The sequence below is a fragment of the Taeniopygia guttata genome, chromosome Z (genome assembly GCF_048771995.1).
Source record: "Taeniopygia guttata chromosome Z, bTaeGut7.mat, whole genome shotgun sequence".
In the NCBI taxonomy this organism is placed as follows: Eukaryota; Metazoa; Chordata; class Aves; order Passeriformes; family Estrildidae; genus Taeniopygia; species Taeniopygia guttata.
In genome coordinates this window covers 59,563,798-59,570,055 of record NC_133063.1, presented here as the reverse complement: position 1 = coordinate 59,570,055, position 6,258 = coordinate 59,563,798, and the positions used below count along the sequence as shown (strand labels likewise).

General features: G+C 39.7%; 1 long non-coding RNA gene across 1 annotated transcript; it reads right to left on the bottom strand.

Annotated features, from left to right (window-relative positions):
• Positions 1 to 1,109: 1,109 nt before the first annotated feature.
• LOC140681894 (uncharacterized) lies at positions 1,110 to 3,373 on the bottom strand. Its single transcript, XR_012053112.1, has 2 exons — positions 2,564 to 3,373; positions 1,110 to 1,758 (listed from the first exon to the last, which is right to left on the bottom strand). It is a non-coding gene; the product is annotated as an uncharacterized lncRNA (long non-coding RNA).
• Positions 3,374 to 6,258: the final 2,885 nt, after the last annotated feature.

The following is a 6,258-nucleotide window of genomic DNA, read 5'->3' as shown; positions in this document are numbered from 1 at the left end:
TTGGCTTCATTCCCAGTTGGAAATTGTCTTCTGCACTAGCAAGCCACTGGCCAAATTTTTCCCTGGGCAGCCTGAAAACTGCCAGACAGAAATGAGATCTGTAAAACCAAGCTGACAGCATGAGGTCTATACAGACTTTTCCAGGCCTTTTGCCAGGCCCTAGAGGCCTAGTTTTAGAAAGACAAATTGAAACCATAACTAGCTAGCTAAGCTCTCCTCAAACCCTTTTACAGTGACAAAACCCTGCCCTAGCCAGGTCTAGCCCCTGGTACTGGTACATTGCCAATGGCTCTAAAAAGACGTAGCAGAAGTCAGGAAAATGTCAATAGAAGGAAATCTGAGACACATCCAGCCTCTTCTCCTGTGTGGGGAGTCCAGAGAAATGGGGCAGTTACAGGTTCTGGAATTTCCCTTTGTGTGTTCTGCAGGATTTCTGCTGTGTACTGAAAAGGAGGAAAACGAGCCACCAGAATTGAGCAGGAGTGCAAATTCACATCTGAGAAAAAGTATGAGAGAAAGTCTATCTCAGAACCAGCTCTCCCTGGATGTGATCCAGCAGCCTGCTCCTTTCCCTCAGGACACCATCCTCTTAGCAGCACCTATCACTGCTTCCACTCCCATGGACTGTCTGGGGGTCCAGCTTGCCTAGGGGCTGATTTGAAAAAGCCAGGACTTTTAAAGGACAGGTTACTACCAAAAGCTGGTTTTGTATTCATAGAAATTCAGGTAGAAAACAAGCATACATTAATTTTTAGGCAGACATCTTAAATACCAGTAGAAGGTGACAAAATATTTAGGCTTAAGTGAATAACATGTCCTTTCAAGCATTGTCATTGCTTGATGTTTAATAGAGTTCCTTTTTTGTTTTCTTTTGAATCAATGTATGCACAAGAATTACTAGGACAAGAAAGTGAGGGCTTTTTTAGGTGGAGGGAGTCTTGCATAGTTAATGGACTTTATTTCTCATAAAGGTATTGTGGAATAAAAGACAAGCACAAGTACATTGTGTGCTCAAGTATTAGTGGATATCAAAAAGAAAAGTACATAAGGTCCAGTGTTTGCAAAAGCAAACCATGCTTATGAGATATACAAATGACTACAGAGTCCAGTTCACTGAAGACTTAATGCATTTATTTATAGCTGACTGATTTAGGACTAAAATTTTGGAACAAGTTCACATATTCTTGTTTCTCCTGCCACCGCTTGCAGTTGTCTTATCTTTTTTTTTTCCCAGCAACCAAAGGAAAGAGAACCTTTTTTAACCACAGCACTTGTCTCTTTTCCAAGTCATAAAAAAGTAAATAAACTTTTACTAAGCACAATGCACAAATTGAGGGGAGGATCTTTTCTGCCCAGCAGTCTTTAATCTTGGAAAGCTAAACAATAATATTGACTCTTACACAATTCCAGTGCACTACAGAGATCTTTCAGTAGAAATGGAGAAAGACAACAGAAAAGCAGTCATGGCATCCTAAGGGAGAGAACAAGACTTTGATTCTTCAGTGTTCAGTGCAGTCAAATAGCTTGGAATAGAAAAGTTTGAGAGTAGAGAAATAAAATAATACATAATCCTTAAAAACGTCCTTACCTAGCCACAGTTCCCTCAGTCCATGGCTTTATATTCTTTAATTCTTGCTTTGTTCCATGGTACATAACACATATTAGTGCTTTTCTGCAATTAGAAAACAGTTCTCAATGTTGATTTTTGTGCCAATCTGTGATATTTGGGCACATGTTGCTCCATATCTTGAAAAATCCCTGCAATAGAAATAATCATAGTTTTTAACATACTTGTCTGTACTTCACCTGCTTTGTTGGAGAAAGTTGCATAAATCCTTTCCTGTATGTCTAGGTTTGTATTTTGGATAGATTATCCTATTTTGACAAAACTTTGCAGTGTATCAGAAGATCAGGCTGTTTCTCAAGAGTACACTTTGTGCTATGTATAAAACAACATTAGTGACAGGGTGTGCTTTTTTCAGTTGGAAATGACATTTGATACATTAGCCAAGCAGGGACCACAGCCAGATCATAATTGGATATGTATTTTCAACATCCTTAGCCCTTCAACCAATTGGCTGGGACTCCAAGAGGCTTATCAGTAGAAATGCAGCTTTATCTTTTTTGCTAATCTAACTGAAGTGAAACCATCAAAGAAGGAGCCAAAATGAGGGTGGGGAAAAAAGGAAAGGGAAAAAAAAGGGAAGGGAAGGGGAAGGGGAAGGGGAAGGGGAAGGGGAAGGGGAAGGGGAAGGGGAAGGGGAAGGGGAAGGGGAAGGGGAAGGGGAAGGGGAAGGGGAAGGGGAAGGGGAAGGGAAGGGAAGGGAAGGGAAGGGAAGGGAAGGGAAGGGAAGGGAAGGGAAGGGAAGGGAAGGGAAGGGAAGGGAAGGGAAGGGAAGGGAAGGGAAGGGAAGGGAAGGGAAGGGAAGGGAAGGGAAGGGAAGGGAAGGGAAGGGAAGGGAAGGGAAGGGAAGGGAAGGGAAGGGAAGGGAAGGGAAGGGAAGGGAAGGGAAGGGAAGGGAAGGGAAGGGAAGGGAAGGGAGATGGAAATACTAGACCTTACATGTCCATTTGCAGTTCAAAAGTATTATGGCTCTTTAGGCTTTGCCACAGCAGGTTGAAAATATTCTGTCACTGAATGCATCTGCAAAATCACCCCAAATCTTTTTCAGGCACATAATTTTTTCATTTGTCATTGTACATCTGGAAGAACGTTTATATATGATGTCAGCAGAGAGGAAATTAATTTACATTTAATTCACAGATTTTGCTGGCTATATTAAAAATTAAGTTAAAAATTCTTTTCTCTTGCATGGTTCATCTTGATGAGGAGTTTACCATATTTTATTAAGAATATAAAAAGGTATAGCAGGAACTGTGCAACAGGCTACTGCATAAGGGATGAAACTGGAGAAACTTTGCAGGAAGTTTTGAACTGTGTGTGAAGTATAAGGCAAACATTTCGGAAAATAAATCCTTTAAAATTGACCTGAGGAAAAACTGCTGCTAAAGTAAGGCAACACATGGATACACCCACAGTTATTTCATTGCAAAATAAAAGTTTGCATGTGCATTTAACAAACTTACAAGCTGTAAGACACTTCAGTAAACTCTGCTTTCACATGTATTCTTCCAGCTATTGTGGGCTGATGCTTTTGCCATGTGTGAACTGATGGGTTTTGCTCTCGTTTGACACACGAACTTAGGCAATGAATCAGAAGCACTAAGTGGTAACAAGTCACAGCTGTAAGGAACATGGAAGTGGCAATCAGCCATCATTCACTGCTTGACAACAGTCTTAATGTAACAAAGGAAAATCACCAACCAAAACTTTTCCATGAACAGTTCAACTACCATAAAATGGAAATGCTTCATAAAGGTTTCTCTGCACTTTTTTGCCTTAAGGAAAGAAAAAAATTACCAAACCTTTATCAGACAGTGGTCTAAATGATTCTGTTACATACCCGACAATGATCAGTACCACATACTATCTTGAAGCATTAGGGAATGCCTACACATTTCTTTTTTCTTAAGTGGTTAGAGTTAAATAAAAGTCAGAGAGCTACATCTGAGGACTTAATTAATCAATTTTAAAGTCAGCAAGATGTCCATCTTTTAGAGCACAGAACAAGGGGGGTAATTCAAACTAGTTTGGCAAAACAGTCAAAGAATCAGTCAAGCAAATTGAGTTTCACCTCCCATCTACTATTGGCAAAGTTCAGCCACATGATGGCCTTCAAAAGTGAGATGAATTGTGGTCATTGATTCTTCTCTGGTACTTTTCCATGTCTGAACCCCATGTGGAATAACTGGGAAGGTCTGTCTGAGGGTTCCTTACAGCACTGAATGCAGTGGGGCACCTGATTTTCTCTGAGTCACTGGGATGAGGCATGATAAGATGTCAGAGTTTTATCCTTAGGGAAAATTCACGTGATGATGGTTTTGTCTTCAGGTAAAATATTCCACTTTCTAAGTTGTTCTTGATGTGTAAGCAAGAGGCTGAACAGGTATTTCTAAACCATAGCAAGTTCACATATAACCACAAAATCTCCTGCAAAGCCCAATCACTCTTCCAATGGGTTAATACTACTTTCCTTCTCAACCGCTTTTCAGCTGCTCCCAGTATTGTCAGGTAGAGCCAGTGAATAACTTCTCCCATGGACAGAGCTTTTTATTTTGCTCTGATTCATTGCCCCATGGTTGCCTGGCCACAGCGCTGCCAACTGTGAGGAACAGGGACCCTTCCCAAACACCGGCTTTTCACTTCTTACGGAGGATAAAACCCTGGAGCTTCAGCCACTTTCAGGAATTAAATAACAAGTTTAGCTTCACAACTAGGGTGGGCTAAAGCCATGCAAGCAGCAATTTGATCACTTATAATTATCTGGCCATGCCTTTGGGAAATTTCTAATCCATAACAGGGTATTACTGAGCCAGAAAACATTTACAGTTTTTCATTAGCCTCTGGAGATGAAGTAATGAGAAGGGGGGACTAAAGTCCAAAATAAATTGTTTTGCACTCTTTTACTCATTTTCACAAGTCATTCAAACAAGTCCTTAGCTTTAAGCATATGGAGTCTTTAAGAGGTAGGCATTTAAGCAAGTTCAGAATTTACTTCATAAAAGGTATGGTCTGTTTCTTTCTGCAGTGCTCCTAATCTACCTTTACATGCTTTCTCATTTTATGGCAGATGCTAACATTATTTTAGCGTGTCTACTGAAAATCCTTCTCTTTGGTAGCAAATGTAGCTGGCTAGGCATCGTCTCTGGTAAAATATCTGTACAACAATGTGCTGTTGTACAAAGACATAAGAAATCAGCACTGTGTAAAACCGGAGTCTGTAAGCATCAAATTTGACTTGTTAGAGATTTTCTAGGCTAAAACTCAGTGATTCACATGTTGTTCAAATTTGCTAGTGTGAAATATTTCTTTATTCAATCATTTTGCTAAAATTCTTCAAGAATTGTTCATATTTTCTGCCCCCTATAGATGATTTTTTTTTTTTTTTTTCTGATCTGTTAAGCATTCCTTTTAATTCATCTCATCTACTGCAGATATTCAAAAGAGAAGTATAGGTGATGGATAGTCAGTCCAAACCATATGCTTCTGATAAAAAGTCTCAGGTAGGTACTGAGTGGTAGCTAATGCAGACCAACTATTAACTGTTAATGAAGTAGGCATAAGGGTCTAAATTATTGAGACTATAGTACAATGATGATTTAATTTACTTTAAGTTCACACTGTAAGTAGAGATGTGGTAGCCTGCAAACACAGTCTGGAAGCAGAGACTCCATATGGCTGCAGTATTCCATGATAAAAGCTGGAATTTTTCTCCATCCCCTAAAAAAATCCCAAACTCCATGAAACATCATTTCTCAACCTGTGAAATGAAAGTTGTCAACAACATGGTTGTCAACAACCATGGCACAAAGGACCCTACAAATACATGTGGGGTCATTTTGTAGATGTACCCTGCCATAGTGGCATATATATTGCAATCATGGCCAGCATATGAAATGCACACATGAATTTTGATAACTGAGTTCTGGATAATTTACAACTGAATTACACTCAAATCAGACAAGTAATACTCATGGAGTATTTTTTACTAGCTGATAACTTCAACCAGACCCAAGATGGTATCTTCAGATAACTGGGGGTGCTCTAGTGAGTGAGTTGCACTTTAAAAAAAAATTGTCTATCTGCCTATCTTAGCTCTTTCATGGATCCGTTACTAGCAGAATTGGAAATTTCCCAGTAGGATCAAGAGTTTATACTTAACACAAAGCATATTTAATTTTCTTTGGCTTGTCTTAAAAGCAAGGGTCATTAGTTAGGTGATCTGCTGATTGTAGCTGAAGTTTGCAAAAATTTCTTTTGATAAAATGGATCTTTGTCCAAAAAAGAAAGCAGGAAGCAAAATTCAAATCTCTAGGAACAGTCTTCAGAATTTAATCCTTCATCTTAAAATGGGTTTAGCCCGAGGAAAGACTTAAAACTGTCTAACTGGATAGAGGTATCCAGCCGCAGAAGGCAGATCTGCTGGTGCAGCCTGGTGAAACATGGGGAGCAAGACATGACAACTCTTTTGCCTCAGACCTTCTTGGCACACTGAGCAGCCTAGGTTTAGCCATCAAACAATTGCATGCAGAATAGCGAAGTACTACAAGCTGGCTGTGTGTAAACAATGCAAAAGGCAAATCTGTAGGATTGCATCTACCAGCTGAAATCTATGGGCCAGGAAGGGAGGTAGAAGT